Source organism: Vicugna pacos, chromosome 13, assembly GCF_048564905.1.
Source record: "Vicugna pacos chromosome 13, VicPac4, whole genome shotgun sequence".
In the NCBI taxonomy this organism is placed as follows: Eukaryota; Metazoa; Chordata; class Mammalia; order Artiodactyla; family Camelidae; genus Vicugna; species Vicugna pacos.
Genome location: NC_132999.1, coordinates 31,652,927 through 31,670,832, shown reverse-complemented (window position 1 = coordinate 31,670,832; position 17,906 = coordinate 31,652,927). Strand labels below are relative to the sequence as shown.

Genomic DNA, 17,906 nt, shown 5'->3' with positions numbered 1-17,906 from the left:
AAAATAGTAGGAATGAGACAGAACATTCTAGGAAGCAGAAATGACTGGAGCAAGGCATAAAACTGTAAACAGTACAGTATGCTTTGGGAAGTATAAGCAGGTGAATAAGACATTAATGTTTGGAGTAATGAGAAATAGGGCTAAAGAAGTAGCTAGAGAGTAGATGGGCAAGTTAACAACACTCCAAGATTGAAATGAGTGTGGCAAATTAAGAGACAAACAGAAGGACACTGTGACTAATGCAGAGTATATGAAGAGTTTAATGAGGGAAATAAGGTTGAAAGGGTAGGAAAGGGCCACATCAGGTAGAGCCTTCTAGCCCATGGAAGAAAGTCCAGATTTCACTCTGGTTTTGCTAGAAATCCACTGAAGTATGTTAGGCAGGGAACACAATTATATACATATATGTTTGTAAAGCTCAATGTGGATATTGTAAGAATGGTCTATAAGAGGGCAAGAGTAGAATCAGGGAGATCAATTAAGAAAGCTGATATAGCAACAGAGATAATGACTGATTGAAGCAATGGAGGTGATAAAAAAGGATCAGATTCAGAATACATCCTAATCAAACTTTCTGATGGATTCAAAGTATGATGTGAGGACAAGGGAGAAAGCAAGGGTGACCCCATGTGTGCCATCTACAGAAATGAGAAGAGTTTAGTGCAGAGAAGCCTTGAAGGAAAATCAGAAGTTCTGTTTGGACCATGTTATGTTTCAGGTGCAAATTAGTATTCAAATGTAGATGTAGGTGCCAAAGAGGCAATACAGAAAAGAGAGAAAAGATTAGAAAGAAAAATCTCTAGTACTGCCTAAACTGAATGTGGGCAGTGAGATGAAGGAAAGAATCAAGGAAACCATCCCCAACACTCCATTGCTGGGTTCTTGGCTTCTTCACATGTATAACACATTTTGTTCTCTTCCTAGCATTTAGACACAAAGGGTCACTTATTGATGAGAAGAATAAACAAATTTAAAAAGCAACTCTGCATTTTGCTTAACTACTAGGTGAGATCCTTTGGTTCTTATGTTGACCTCTTATTCAACCTTTCTCATGTTGCTAAGATCAGTAGTGGTATTACCACAACACTCCTTAATGAAACATAATAAACCATATAGTTGCTATTGCTAAATAATACTAGCATCCTTAACCCTACAAGGAAACTAGGGGAAAAAAGTGAAAGGTGAATTTGAACAATTCCAGTCACTATTTCCTTTCACTGTATACCAATAGACTTTTCTTCGACTTGTCTTTGGTTGTAAAATTGCAATTACAATGTCACACGGCTAACACAAAGACATCACTGTTTCAATACTGAGGATGTATTTTTGAACGTATCAATGGCTCTCCAGAAAGTAAATGAAACTCCAAAGAGAAAGGCTACTTGACCTCTTCATTTAGAATCATGGTTACTAACCATAGTAACACCTGTTCACCATTAGGACTTGGTGGTTTACACAGCACTTTCACACACTTTAACTCATTTTATCTCCAAAGCACTGGGGGTATTATGTTTATGCAAGAGAAAATGGAAAATCAGAGCATGAAGAAGGAAATGGCATCTAAGGCTGTGAAAGGTAAAAAGGAAGGGTGAGTTTCTCAAAGTCATTCAGGAGAAGTGAAAGGAATTTTTCTATGACATGTATTCAAGTAGGTGCTTTATGAGTTTGGCTCCTTTTGTGATTATAACTCCTTAGGAACCAAGGTTCAGATGGGTTAAGTGACTTGTCCAAAGTCTCAATGATATTACATACAGAAGCAGGATTCAAATCCAGGAGGTCTGAACTCCAAAGTCCATGATCTTTCCAATTTACCACAGTGCTCCAACAGCATTGTACAGGGAGATTCCTATACGTGAGGTTACTTTCATGCCAGAGAGAGAGTTCTCTGCAGAGTTTGAGATTCTCAGGAAGTCTTGTAAATGCATTTACATTTTTTACCACTGCATCTAACCATTTCATAACTTAAGTCTCCTCCCTGGAGATAGAATAATAAAAAAGATTGAAACCTTCTTTTAACCTAATGGACAAATTCTCACTCTCCATGCACAAACAGATCAAGGCTCAGTTAGTGATGTCTTTTCAAGACATTCCCAAATCCAAGTGTTACTAATAACAATGATTTTTCAGTGACATTTAAAAAGACCAATCTAAGCCCTTGTGTGCATGGCAACCCAGTATTACCAGAAAGAGTGAATCCTGCCTTAGAAGGTCTAAGGACACTGGGGTCCCATCCAGTAAATTCTCTCTGCCAGCAACCAGCTATCACCCTAGAACAGAAAACTCATTTCTATCTATTAACCATAGGGCATATGCGTTTGCCCTACTCCATTTCTCTTGAATGCATCTGACATACCTACCTAAGTTAGTTCTGGGGCTCCATGAAAAACCATTCCCAGAGATCAGCACTCTCTAGAATTCCTCCAAGTCAGCTCTCACTTGCTTACACCATTAACTCCTTGTTCTCAGTGCTCTGTATTTCGTAACTAAAAAAAAAAAACAAAAACTTTTTTTTTCTGTTCCTCATTTTGTCCCCATACTTCCATTTATGTTTTGGGTAGAGTCTTGGATGGAAGGCCCTATTTGAATTCCCAGATCCTAATGATCTTAGCTTCCCATGGCAACATTCTACTCCAGGCTTCATGAAACCATAAACTAACAATCCCTCCCTCTTCAAAGCTTTTCATCAGGGAAAAGAGACAGGATAAGAACAATGTATCTAAAATGCATTTGGTGATCCTTAAAATCGTCTTTTAATAAAAAAATAAGATTATTCCAAATCACTTAATTTTGGGGTTGGAATGAACCTGAAATCTAATATATCTCTCACTGTTGCCAGCACTGCCAATGTAATGTAGTCCTTTCACAGTAATTCCCAAGAGGTAAGTTAACTTTTTCTTAAATATTCTTGACCTCTTAAGGTACTTCATGTCATCCTGGAAAGCAATCACCTGTTTCACAGGGACCTCTAGTCCCTCTGATAGCGCTCTAGACAATGACCCTGCTTTCTTCTCTCTTTTGTTTTCCCATAAAATTTGCCAGAGGTAAATCCAGTATTTGTGGGCTCAATAGCTTATGGAAGTCCTCTTTAAGAAAAATAATACAAAATTATGAATAGGTAATCAGGAACAAGGCCTTGGAGGAGATCCATGCAAATGAAGGACACTGAGATTTAAGCTTCATTAGCTTCAAAGTATATCTGCCTTTATCAGGTACTGTACTTAAGCATTTAAGTACTTTATATGCTTGATCTGATTTATTCTTCTGTATAACTCTATGAGGTAGTTACTGTTGTTACTCCTATTCCACAGATGAAAACATCAAGTTCTCAAAAGTTCAAGAAAAATGCCCGAGGTTACACAGCTTGTAAGTTGCAAAAACATGTCCTTAAATGTTCAAGCAAATGGACTTGCTTTCTCTCTCCATCCTACTTATTATTCTCTGGCCTATCTATAGTTCATCTAAACTATTCTCATAGTGTATATTATATTCAAACAGCATTAAAAGAACAGCTTCTATGTGTCAAGCAATATACTATGCTACACATTCCACCTTTTATAAGCAGAATTAATCATTTTCATATTTACTAGAACCATCTGTGGTGGAGAAACTAGGGTAGCCCTCCATGATTTTGACTTCCTGCTATTCATGACTTTGTATAATTCCTCTCCTTACATGTGGGTAGGACATGTGATTGCATCTAACTAATAGAACATTTCAAGAGTTATACAAAAAGCAAAGACAACAAAAGCAGAAGTCAACAAGTGGGACTGCATCAAATTTAAAAGCTCCTACTCAGCCAAGGGAAAGGAAGGAAGGAAGGAAGGAAGGAAGGAAGGAAGGAAGGAAGGAAGGAAAGGTAATCTATAAAATGAAAGAAAATATTTACAAACTACATATTCAATAAGGGATATGACAAGGGTGGTAGGATGTCATGCATGTAATTATATTTTATATAAGACATTATAGAAGACTATCATTCTAGGAGACTCACTCCAGAGACACTCCTTACTGGTGCGACAAGGGAAGCATCCATGATGGGGAAGTACATGTGGCAAGATGCTGCTTGCAGCCCCTAGAAACTGCAGGCAGCCTTCAAGAGCCTAGGGCAGCCTCCAGTCAACAGCCAAAAAGAAGCCAGGCTCCTAAGTCCTACAATAGATTGTTGAATTCTGCCAACAATCTGAACGAGCTTAGAAGAGGATTCTTCCCCAGTCAAGCTTCCAGATAATAGCGTAGTCTAGCCAACAGCCTTTTGAGATCCTAAGCAGAACACTCCTGACTCACAGAAACTGCAAGGTAACAAATATGTGGTTTTTGAGCCACTAATTTATGGTAATTTTTACACACCAACAGATAACTAATACAGATTTTGGTAATGATAGTGGGGTGCTGCTGTAACAAATACCCAAACATGTGGGAGTGGCTTTGGAAAAAAAGAAAGTGGGTCAAGGATGGGAGAAATTTGACTATCATGATGGAGAAGCCTAAATCTTACCTTTCAGAATCAAATACTACAGAAATAATTCTCTCAATAAAAATTAAATAAAAAAAAGATCCCCATCTTTTTTCCTTTCCCTCAACATTCTGTCTGTCTATATTTAAAGTCTTGGTACTATATATGACAATTCTCTCTACCTTCACTGACCTAGTAATCACAAACTCTAAGATGATACTTTTGCTTATTCACAACTCTAAAGCAAATCTCATTTTTGCTCAGACTCAGAAGATACAAATATTTACTGAAATCATACTGAGCACCAAACACTGAGATAAATTATTTCTTTCATATATATTATCTCATTTAATATTCAAATAAGCTCTGTGAGACAGGTATTCTTATCTTCATTTAACAGGAGGTGAAAAAAAATCAAGTTCCAAAAAATAGGGTTGTTAAAGAACCAAAGATACCTCTTGGGAATTACTTTTGTTTTAATTTGTTAGATTCAAAGCATTATAGTATACTTAGAGAATATTCACTCTATTATTCCTCTTTGACTTCCGTGAGTTTCTTCTCTCAATAACAGATTTTATATCAGTCCATCAAGATAACCTTCTTACATGTAACATTATTAACACGAAAAATGTTAGCATAGTACTTTAGAATCTATGAAAATATTCACATATAATATATTTCAATCTTGAAAACAATCCTGTGAACCTGATATTAATGCCCATTTTCTAGATATGGAAGCCAGGCTCAGAAAAATTAGAAGATTTGTCCAATTTCATACAATTAGGTAAAAGAGGATATCCTCCTCAGCATAAACACAGTTTCTAGCATGCAACAGTCATCAATAATTGTTTAGAAAATAAATGAATGAATGAATGAATGAATGAATAAGTGTCTCATTCCAAGGACAGTGCTATTTCCATTATAGCAGTACCTCCTTGAAACAAATTGGAATTTCATCCTTAGTACCTGGTCCCCTAGTATCCAGTATGGTAAAAATAAGAGTTCTATAAATCAAAAGGAAAACAATGAAGTTACATCAAATTACATGTTCATCTATTCATACAGCAGGCTCCTTCATCTCTGTCTTTACTCATCCAGTTCTTTCAGTCTAAAAACTCTCATTCATTCTTCACCTTTCCACTTCTCTTCCCCTTTTTATTGGCTCATTCCATTCCTATTCATCTTTAAAGCCTTAGCGAAGAGACTACCTGCTCTGAGTACCTCCCTAGTCTCGCTAGTCTGTGTCAGGGGCCCCTTTTCTTCTCCCACAGCCCCTGCTGCAAATCTCCATTATTGCTCTCATCTCACCATATGGCAAATGCCCACTTATTTGCCTAAATCCCACTCAAGACCACTAGCTCTTTCAGGGCAAGATTCATGTTTATTTAGCCCTGTGTCACTTATGCCTAACACAATGTCTTTACATAGCATGTATGCATCTATCTGTCCATCCATAAATGTTTGCTTGAACTAAACTAAATATCTGCTGACTAGAACTCTATATATGAAAGGCTCTGTTCTTTGACACTAATTACAAGGGGAGTGAAGGGCAAATATCTGAATTGAAAGTCAGGCACCATGTTGCTAAACAGCTCCTTGACAACCCAACAGGTATATATAATAAGAAAATTAGCACAAACACCAGATTTTAAAATATTAGTACCTACAACAGGAACTTGTTGTTTGCAAACCTCAGCTCTGTCAGAATTTCCTTCTACTTCTGGATCCCAGCCTCATGATCTAGCAAGGCAGTGATTTTTTAATAATCAAATATAAGAGTCAAATTCTGAAGCTCTAAAATTTCTTATGACAAAAATAGAATAGGAAGGATATTGCTATATCTTAAATCTGGCCATATTGTTTCCCTTTTTAAAATCTTTTAAAAGTACCCACAACAAAGGATAAATACTTGACCTCATTCTATATATCCTGTCTCTTTTCTAACCAGGCTCCACCCCCTCTTTTATATCACATATTCTAGTCAAGCTGAACTAATATTTGTTTCCCAAGCAAACTAAGCTGTTTCAGACCACCATGTCTTTCCTTATAAACAGTTTTCAGCATAAAATGCCCTTGAACTCCAAATCTAAGCCTGACAAAATCTTCCTTTCTCAAAGCAATGCCCCTCTGAGGTATAATACATCATTTCTACCTTTGTGCCTCTCCGTTATACCTCTTTAATAGTCTCTGTGATAATGCAGAACATCTATTTGTAGACGATGCAGTCTCTACACCGAGCTTCTCAAGGGCAGAGATTGGGTCCATCTCATTCACTGTTGTATTCTCAGTACCCAATACAGATTCTACCCCAGAGCAGATATTCTGAGAATGTGAATCAGTTAATCAACAGATCAGTGACTATGAAGATATTGTTCAAGATCTAGAAGGCTTTTCTGCCTGAGACCCAGTCAGAATATAATCTACCATAATCCACACTGCAGAGGCAGTACTACTACAAGGTTGCCGCCTCAACAAAGCATTTTAATATGAGGTCCAATTCTTGATCAACACCTGCTCACTTATAACCCGAATACAGACATTTTGGATAATTCCCTTACATGTGCCTCTATCTTTCTTCAGTTCAAAATTCAACAAGCATGCATTGATCACCTAAATAGGTCACACATTATGCTAAGTACTGGGGATTTAGCAATGAAGAAAATATAATTTGTCTCCTCAAGGTGTTCCTAGATGGATGATATCATTAAATCATCACTGAAACAACTGATATTATAATCCCAAGACACTGAGATACATGGGAATTTATCAATTCAATCAAGACCACATAAGTTTGTGAGGCCAGATTCTGACAGAGAAAATATATGGTTCACTTACGTTAGAAGTAGGGGCAAAATCAGGATGTCTTTAAGATGATAATTGTCCAGAGGTGCAAAGTCCATGCTAGTTTTGCCCTCAATAAATCACTCCTTTCCAAGAGATCCTTGAAAAAGATGTATGCATACAAAAGACAATTACCAGCAAAAGAAGGGAGAATATTTGATACTAGTTGTGGCTTAGGTACTCAACCCCAAAGTAGAGAAGTCTAGTCAGCTAGATTCAACTAAAGGGAGCACTCTTTTTTTCTAATCTTGTTTAACATGAATAGCTTCAAATCAAAGCATGATGTGAATCCTACTCATTCCACTGTTCTTAACTCCTAAACATCTAGATATGAATTTCCAATCTTAACTATATGAGTAAAGGAAAACTCATACTATAATCAGGGAAGCATCAGTGTACCCTGAACCCAAAATGAAGCTTGCATTCAGACCATTATGTTGTTCAATAAATGTTAATTCCCATTCTCACAATACCATAACTGCCCCAATGGAATTACTTTTGGTAAAAATTGCATAACTGATAAACCACAAATCCATAGAGAATCAAATAGAAGAGTACTCATTTCAATAGTATCTTAGGACTTCAAATTGACATTTGAGGGGAAAACACAGAAGTCATATGCAAATCACCTAAGTGTATATCAATTGGAAGAATAAAACATCAATTAAAATAGCAATTGTACAATATTTCATGTAATCAAGTTTATAATTGCATGAAATTGGAAAATATAGCTATGCCTACACTATTTAAATGCTGGAGACAATGCTAGCTTCCTACTGAGACAAGGAAATGTGTAGCATCAGTCTCAAACAAGCGTGATATTCTAATCCCCATTTAAGATTAACTGAAACTTGTTAACAAACTGAAAAGAGCCCTGTGAGGCACTGAACAGTCATGTTTACGTCCTTACTTCTTTTATCTTGTCACAACTGAATCCCATGAGATGCCTGTTCTGACCCATTTGGCAGACTTACTCATGTATTAAAGGGTTGATGGGGTGTTCTTTTGTGTATCTGCATGACCCTGTTTGAGATACAAAAGCATACCCATTACAATATTCCAAAACAGTCCATATGAAAGCCACATATACCCAAATTAAAGAAATTAATTGTTTTTAAATAGGTATAGAAACAGATTAAGAGCTATATACCCTTCAGCCCATAGTTCCAATTCTGAGAAGCTATCATTAAGGAGATAACACAAATTGAGGACAAGCTTCTCATCAAGATGTTCACTACAATAGTATCTATAGTAGCAAAACATTGGAAACCAGCTATGGAATAAAAAAATAATATAGGATTAAAAAAAGAAATAAAAAGGAATAAATAAATAATATTACTTTTATAAATGGAATATAATTATTAAAATAATGGTCACAAAGGATATTTAACAGCAAAGGAAAAAATTCAGCATTTGATACTTAATTAAAAATGCAGAACACATATTTATATGCAGAATGCAACACACCAATATAAAAAGATATGCACAGAAAGGAGAAAGAAAATGAGCCCAGTCCTAAGGACAAGAGAGCTACTTGTTCAGTCAGTTGCTCATTGAATAGAAAGGAAGGGATAGAAGGAAAAGAAAGACACTAGGAAGTCCACAGGAGTTGTGTCTCTTGGTGGAGAAGTTAAGGGTGGTTGTTTTCTTTTTCTATTTTTCTATAATTCAAATATTTTACATAAGAAAATATAACCAGCATCAGTAAATAGAAAAATTAATGTAAAAGAAAATATCAGAGTAACAAAAAAAAATCATCAGTCAAATATTCTCAAGAAAACTTAGTTCATGAAGTAACCCAGAAAAAGAAAGAAAAACACAATGTATCACTTATATGTAAAATCTTTCAGAAAGGACACAAATGGACTTATCTTACAAATCAGAGACAGACTCACAGACAGAAAACAAACTTAAGGTTACTAGGAAGGGAAGGGGGTCGGGAGGTATAAATTGGTAGTTTAAGATTTCCAGATACTAACTACTATACATAAAATAGATAAACAATAAGGCCCTACTGTATAGCACAGGGAATTACATTCAATACCTTGTAGTAGCCTATAATGAAAAAGAACATGAAAAGGAATATATATATGTATATATAAATAAATCACTATGCTGTACACGAGAAATTAATACAGCATTGCAAATCAACTATACTTCAATAAAAAAAGAAACCTCAGTCCATTTCAGTATCTTCCCACAATTATTATCTCTCTATGAGATAGTGTTTCCATTAAAGGGATAAATACATGTTAAATAATTAATGCATAAAATTTAACTCTTAGAATAAAGGATATTCATGGATAAAAGATCATCAACTGAGAACTAAGTTAGAAATGAACAATAGAAAGAACTCTGGAAATCCCCAGAAAGTAAAGCAATATGCTTCTAAATAATCTGTGGTCAAACAATAAATCAAAAGAGATATTAGGAAAATATTTTAACTGAACAAAAATAAAAACAAAACAAAACAAAATATATGATATACAACTTTAACACTGCCTAGAGGGAAATTCAGAGCTTTAAATGACTGTATCAGAAAATAATAATGGTCTCAAATCAATAACCTGAGATTCTGTGTTAAAAACTCACAAAAGAGCAAACTAAATTCAAGTAAGAAGGGAAATAATAGAGATCGGGGGTGGGGTCAAATAAACAGAAAACAAAACAAACAATATAGAAAATCAATGATATCAAAATGTGACTCTTTGAAAAAAAAATCAACAAAAATGACAAACCTTTAGTGAGACTGACCAAGGGGGGAAAAAAGAACACAAATTATTAAAATCAGGAATAAAAGAAGGGACATCAGTATCAATCACACAGAAATTAAAAGAATTACAGGTGATATTATGAAAAAATACCTCTTCCATAACTTAGACAAGTTAAATGAAATTGACAAGTTCTTTGAAAAATACAGTAAGTCAAGAAGAAATAGAAAATCGGAACAGACCTATATCAAGTGAACAACTGAATTTGTAATTGGAAATCTTCCCAAAAAGAAAATCCCAGGCCCAGATAACTTTTTACCAAAACTATAAAAATAAAATAATACCAATCTTTCATAAAATTTTTCATTAGTCAGAGGGGAGGGAACACTTTCAACTCATTCTATGAGACCAGTATTACCCTGATACAAAAGCTGGACAGACATCAAAAGAAAATAAAACTATGGACCAATATTGAAAATAGGAAGAAATATAAGGCAAAATATTAGTAAATATAAGGCAAAATATTAGGCAGATCCAGCAGCCTATAAAAATAATTATACACTGTGATCAAGTGGGATTTATCCCAAGAATTCAAGGTAGATTTAATAATTGAAAATGAAATAAAATAATACACTATATAAATAGAATAAAACCCAGAAATTGCATGATTATTCAGATACCCCCAAAAAAGCATTTGACAAAATCCAACACCCATTAATTATAAAAACTCTAAAAAATCAGAAATAGAAGGAAATTTTCTCAACCTCATAAAGGGCATCTAAAAATTTCCCAGCTCCCATCACATTTGATGATGAAAAAGTAAAAGCTTTCCTTCTAAGGTCAGGATCAAGGAAAGTCTATATGCTTTTGCCACTTCTATTTTGTTCTAGCCAGTGAAATGAAGTAAAATAAATACATTGGTTACTTTTGTGCATTATTATATATCATATATATTATTCAATAATAATAAGACAATAAAAATAAATATATCAAAAGTAATGCAAGATATATACTGAAATTTACAAACAATGCTGAGAGAAATTAAATACAATCTAAATAAATGGAGAGATATACCATGTCTGTAAACTGGAAGTCTCAAAATTATTAAGACGGCAGTTTTCCCCAAATGATCTATAGATTCAACACAATCCCCATCAAAATAAAAAACCTAGCAAGTTTTTTGTAGAAAATGACAAGATGATTATAAAATTTATATGAAAATGCAGAGAACCTAGAATAGCCAACAGAATTTTCAAAAAGAATACATTTTCAGAATTGATACTACTTGATTTCAAAACTTCAAAGATACAGTGATCAGGACTGCAGGGTATTAGACTAGCATTGGAATATAGATCAATGAAACAGAACTGAGAGTTGACAAATAAAACCATATATGTAAAGCAAGTTGATTTTTAGCAAAACTGCCAAGAAAACTGAGTGGGGAAAAATATGGTATTTTTAGACAAAATGTGCTGAAACAAATATATACTTGAATGTAAAAGAAAGTAAACTTAGATCTTTATCTAATATCACACATAAAACTTAACTCAAATTGGATCAATGACCTATAGATAAGAGCTAAAACTGTAAAACTCTCAGAAGAAAACATAAGAGACATCCTTCATAACCTTTGGTTAGCAAAGAATTCTAAGATATGACACCAAAGCATTACCCACAAAAGAAAAAAACTAAATTGTACTTTACCAAAAGTCAAAATTTTTGCACTTCAAAAGATAACACAACAAAAATGAAACTATAAACCAAATTATTTGGAGAAAATAATTGCAAATCATATATATGATAATGGACTTGTATCTAGACTATAAAAAAATTGTTTAACTCAATAAGAACTCAAATGTAATAAAAAATGGGCAAAAGATTTTAATAAATATTTTACCAAAGATATATAAATGGCTGACAAGCAGATGAAAAATTGCTCAGCATCATTAATAAATAAAAGAAATTCAACTCACAATGAGAAATCATCTGACTGATGAGAAAGCTTTTTAAAAAGTAAAATGTAAGTTTACCATGAGACTCAGGCATGACTCAGGCATTACTCATGGTAGCCCAAAACAAAAAACAATCCAAATGTCCCCCAACTGGTGAATGAATAAACAAAAATGTAGTATGTCCATACAATGCAATACAAATAGAAACAAAATGAAATTTACTATTTATACATGATATAACATGGGTGAACCTTGAAAACATTATGCTAATTGAAAGAAGCCAGATGCAAAAGATGTGTATTTTATAATTTCTTTTACATGAAATATCCAGAAAAAGGAAATTTTAGAGACACAAAGCAAATCTGCAGTTCTCTAGAAATTGGCATGGGAGTGGTCATTAACCATTCAAAATGGTACAAGGAAAATTCTGGGGAGTGGTAGAAATGTTCTAAACCTGATTTCTGGTGATGGCTGACTAACTGTTGATGTGTTTTTTTAAGAATCATTGAACTGTACATTTTAAATAGGTGAATTTTGTGGCATATAAAATGTGGACCCAATAAAACTTTTAAAACCTTAAAAGAAAAAGATAATCTATGGAAATTTGGGCCTAAAATCCATTTCTAGGTACGTCTGCTGTGAGCATCTTTTCTGTAAAAATCTTTGCCACAAGCATTTTTGTAGCATAACTAATTGGCCATAAGGCAATTTTGCCGCAGAATATAAAATAACTGGTTGCAGTTTGATTTGACACACACAACACAAAAATCATGACAGATGATAATAATTTGCCCCAAAATTGATCTCTTATTTTGAAACACACTACATCAGAGGAGAGGTCAAGGCCTCAAAGGTGCAGCATTGAACCCACATTTCCCATAGAACTTTGGAATGTCTGTCGAAGGACATGCAGCAATTATGCCAAGAACAAACAACAGTGTAGAAAGCTTTCACAATGCAATACAAAGCTCAGCTACAAATACACATCCTAATACTTGGAAACTGACAGCTTTCTTAATGAAGAAAAAAAGTTTAGAGAAAAAAAAAGTGTGATGCAGAATGAGGAGATGAATCAACAAACGAGAGAAAAGAAAAGAGAAGGAAAGAGAAGAGTAGAGAAAAGAGAAGAGAAGAAGAGAAGAGGAAAAAGGAAAAGAGAAAGATAAAGAGAAAGAAGTATAAAATACTATGAACAAAAGACTTGGAAGACAAATGCTTAAGTACAAGCCACAAAGTAAAATCAGTTATTTACACAGTATTGTCACGTATCTACACACATTTTAAATATATTCAAATATTTTGTATTTCACAAAAACATCTTTTTAATTTTCTTATTCATTTCTTGTGTTTCACTATGTCCTTTTTACGGTCCCTCTTTTATTTTTCATTATTTTATCTCTTACAGCAAAATTACCTTATGGCTAATTAGTTTTGTGGCAAAATGTTTGTGGCAAAGCTGTCTACAGCAAAGATGCTTATGGCATAAATTCACACCCATAGATAGTAGGTGGGAGCAATGTTTGTGCCAAGTGAGGGAGTGTGATAGGAGCAGTCCGCTCTGGCAGGAAGGAATATTTTGACACTAACTTTGTTTAGAATTGTCAGTTTACTGTAACAATAAGAAGCTGACTGACTTTTAGTTCATTTTATTATCGTTTTAGAATTCCCTTTGGAAGATGCACCCCCTTATTGCCTGAACCAAGGCAGACTGCTCCTATAGCCTCCTTCTTGATATGACATTTGCTAGAAGCATAAATAAGTACATATGAGAAACTGCTAATATTCTATCATTTTTGACATACAAAAACAGCAATTACATCTGGTTTGACCTAATATAATCCTATGGAGAACAATATGACAATGCTTACCATAATTAAAAATCCACCTATCCTTTAGTTCAGTAATTCAATTTCTAAGAATTTATCCTACAGATATACTTGCTTATGTGTAAAATCACTTTTGTACAAGAATATTCATTGTAGCATTCTTTATAATGGGAAAAACTGAAAACAACCAAATGTCCATACATAAAGAACTGGTTAAACAAATTATAATACATTCCTATAACTACTATGCAAATATTATAAAAAATAAAGCAGTACTAATTTATTACATATTGTAATTGAGAGGTACAATGGCTGAAAACAAACACTCTAGAAAACAGTCACTATCTGAACCCAGCTTTAACCATTACTTGTAAGAATTAAATAACTTTTCTGTTCCTATGTTTCCTCATCTGTAAAATGGGGATAAATTAATATATATCTTACATATAGCTCTGGCAATTAGATGGATTTTTTTACATTTAAAATCCTTCAAAGAGTACCTGGCACATAGTAAGTGCTCTATAAATGTTAGCTATTATCCTCTATAAAATGACTTGTTAGGTGAAAAAAAAAAGATCAAGGGTATAATATAAAATGCATAATATTATATTAAAGATTAATGCTTCAAAACAGGATTATATAAATATGTATATTTACATATTAATATAATATGTCTGAAAGGATATATAAGAAACTAATACCACTGGTTGCCTCCAGGGAGAGGAACCAGATAGCCAGACAACAGGAGAGAGAGTAAATATTTCTCTTCATCTACTACTTCATACCTTCTGAATTTTTTTCAATGTGCATTAAAAAAATTAAATAACACACTTTTTTTTTACGATGTCTATAGTAGAGTAGCAAAGTAGAGTTGAACAAAGTTCAAAGCTGCATTTTCTCAACCTATTTTTCTACAAAACACTTTTTTCAAGGAACATCTAAAAATCATTTAGTGTTCCAAAGAACACTATTTTGGAAATATTGCTGCAGGCTGTGTAGAGAATCACTGAAATTTGCAGAAGGAGAGAATGACATATTCAGAGCAGAGATTTGCACATTTTTCTTTTTTAAAATACTGTTCTCTTTTGAATATGATAGGTGACTTCTTTTATTGAATATCCAAGTTTAAAATGCAATTAGTTCATAGCATGCATGAGCAAGAGAAAACAAGTTTTAGAATGCATGCTTTGAGAATAAAACCAAAAGATACAAATAAAGCTTTCGTCAGCAACAAAATATTCATGATTTCACTATCTCTGTAAATATGTCACAGTTCTAGCAGGATGACATAGTGTTGTTTGCCTTCTCCAGATCCAACTAGGTTTCCCACACCACCTGAAAGTAGAGCATTCCTAATGAAAACTTTTGTAAGACGACATGACGTAAAGTTAAGAAGCAATTACTTAGGACACATCTTGCTAACATATGTACAAAATAAATCAAGATCAAGAATGGATGCTCACAGACACAGTTCAAAGCAATAGTGGCTTGATGCTGAGATGCTGAGTGTAGTTTCTGGGGAAGAAGCCTGGTGGTGACACTCACTCCTCGGGGTGTGTGCTGCGTCTATAATGGCTTGCTGCAAAACAAATGCTGGGTGAATGCTATTTTTGCTTTATGCCTATTTTTTGTAAAAAGCGAAAATCCTGTTTGAATTTCTTTCAGTTACAGAAAGCCGGTACTAACGTAGATCTTTCATAAAAGTGAAGTAGAATAACATGAACTTTCAAAAAGCAGGGGATATCTCTCTTTTTCCCAGAGCAGCTCAGACAGGGGACATAAAACTGAAGATTCTCACTTCCCAAACAGCCCTCCAAGGATCTCTCATCTCTGTCCTTCCTCTCCACCTAGACTGCCATTCTAGTTTATATCCTAGTTACACCAGCCAGGCAGCTGCCAAGCACAGAAAGGATGGGAATTTTGGCCAAAATTCTGCAGGTAGTAACTTGTAGAGTCAGGATTGTCCCCACAGTCTGCTTTGAGGAGCTGTGATCTAACCCACTACAGTACACCTGCGAGAAACATGTCCTTCTTCATATGCAATATCATAATCAGTTTTATGACCCTCAAGGATCTTCCAAGATGAAAATATTAATCATCCTAGACTATAGAGTATGTTGGTGAGAAGATATCTATTTTCTATTTAGTCTACGGTTTTAAACTCTTAACTAATCTTGCTAGATATTTCATCATTTATAATGAAAGTGGAAAAAAATGGGCTAGTCCTTAAATCAGTGCTTCCTACATGGTTTATATTATACCAAATGTTAACAAGTGTTCAGGCAACAAGGGTGACAGTGATCAAATACATTTTAGAAATACTGGATTAAACAACATTGGCCCATTTTCACTACTATCAGATTTCTCAAAACCTTAAAAATGCTCATATTCACTGTGACACTCCCAGAGGGAGACAGAGTTTAAAGTGATTCTCATAACCATTAATAGCTCTCAGACTAGAGTTCTATGGCAAGCAATTTGGGAAATAATTCCCTAACAAAACCAGGACAGCTTTTAAAAATGAAAAACACTTGTTTTGTGTATTAAAATGCATGCACTCCTGCTTTTCTTAGTAACATAGATTTGAGACGTTATTTATCAAGTCCTAATTAGGTACAAATTACTATTCTAGACACCTAACGCCCCTGGAGCATAGGTGTATATCACCCTATTCGGGCTGTACCATTAGCCTGAATAATGTTAAGAGTCAATCAACTAAGAATCACTTATAGAACTCTTTATTCCAGGCATTATGCTAGGCATTAAAGATACACTCAGAAAATTTGACATTAACTCAGCCTCAAATACTTTATAGCCTTGAAATATACAGATATTCAATTAATAATTTAAAGTATGAAATGATTACAAGGGTGAGCAATGCAGCAAAAGTACAAATGCAATGAAAATATAAAGTAAAATCCTTACTTAGTTTGGAGGATCAAGGAATTCTTCTCTGAAGAACAGTCATCTCAAGCTGACACTTGAAAAATTAGTTGCAATTTGCCAGGAAAAGAAGAGAAAAACATCCTCAGCAGAAGAAATTACTTTGGGGACGACCCAGTGAAAGGAGAGAACATGGCACATTCAACAAGTTGGAATAAGTCCAATATGGCTGGAGAACATAGAAGGAAAGACAAAATGATGTCACATGCTGTGAATGTCCAGCTCCCTCTCTGTGGGATAGGCATGGTGCCAGGGCTACAAAGAAGGTAAAGACGAGAAGGTGTCATTATCTGTCTTTAAGAAGCTTGGAGGCAACTGTAAAAGTCAAGAGGAAGGAGAAAGGAAGAAACTAACTTTTTCTGACTGCGTAACAAGAGTAAGGTCTTGTGCCATGTGCTTCAAATGCCTTAACTCGTTAAATTCTTGCGATGACCATTTAAGGGTGGAATCATTGCCTATTTTATTAATGAGGAAATATTATATCAGAAAGGGAAAAAGACTTTCCCAGGATTATCTAGATAGTCAGTGGCAGACCCAGTATTTGACTTCCAAATCTGTTCATAGCAGCTACTTTTGAGCTAAAGGTAAACAGAATGAGGATCTGCGTAGGAAGCAGTGGGAAACGAGAGGAGTGCCAAGAGAAAGAGACATTGGGGAATGGCCTGTACACTGAGGATCCATCTGTAGGAAGTGCAGAGTCTCTGAATTGGCTGACATCACCCTTATGTAACCCAGAAGCTAGCTGAAGCATTCCTATCTCTTAGATATCTTGGTAAAATGGATAAAATGCCCCCAGTTTCAGACTACGTCAGCCCATATGCCTCTCCTCTGAATTCTCAGAGGCTTCGTACTTCAAAGTGCCCTCTCCTTTCAAGGGTGATATCAGCATTTGCTGCCTCTATCCAGTCCATGTCAATCAGAGTGTGAAATTCATCCCCCTTACCATTTTTCTCTCTTACGCACAAACACACACCTCACTTCCATAAACCATTTCATGGATTTGTCCAACAACACAAAATATCTGTCAGTTCCTGGAATGGGTCATGACAGGTGGTACACAACCTTCCTCACCTCACTAGCTCAACCTGCTCTCTCCCCTCCATTCTACTCTGTTTATTTTTATTCCCTTTTACCCTATGAAACAATAAGGCAACTTTGTCATCTGCTCAGGCATAATATA

The 17,906-nt window shown here is 34.7% G+C and overlaps 1 protein-coding gene across 8 annotated transcripts in view; it reads right to left on the bottom strand.

The window, feature by feature from the left end:
* BEND5 (BEN domain containing 5) overlaps nt 1–17,906 on the bottom strand; it is a 925,317-nt gene that overhangs the window by 668,213 nt on the left and 239,198 nt on the right. The window contains exon 1 of one of the 8 annotated variants that reach the window (XM_072974488.1): nt 2,358–2,376. The exons of the other annotated variants lie outside the window; for them this stretch is intronic. The gene's annotated coding sequence lies outside the window, so the exon portion shown is untranslated. Of the gene's footprint in view, nt 1–2,357; nt 2,377–17,906 lie in introns of those variants that run through there. 8 annotated transcript variants of the gene reach the window in all.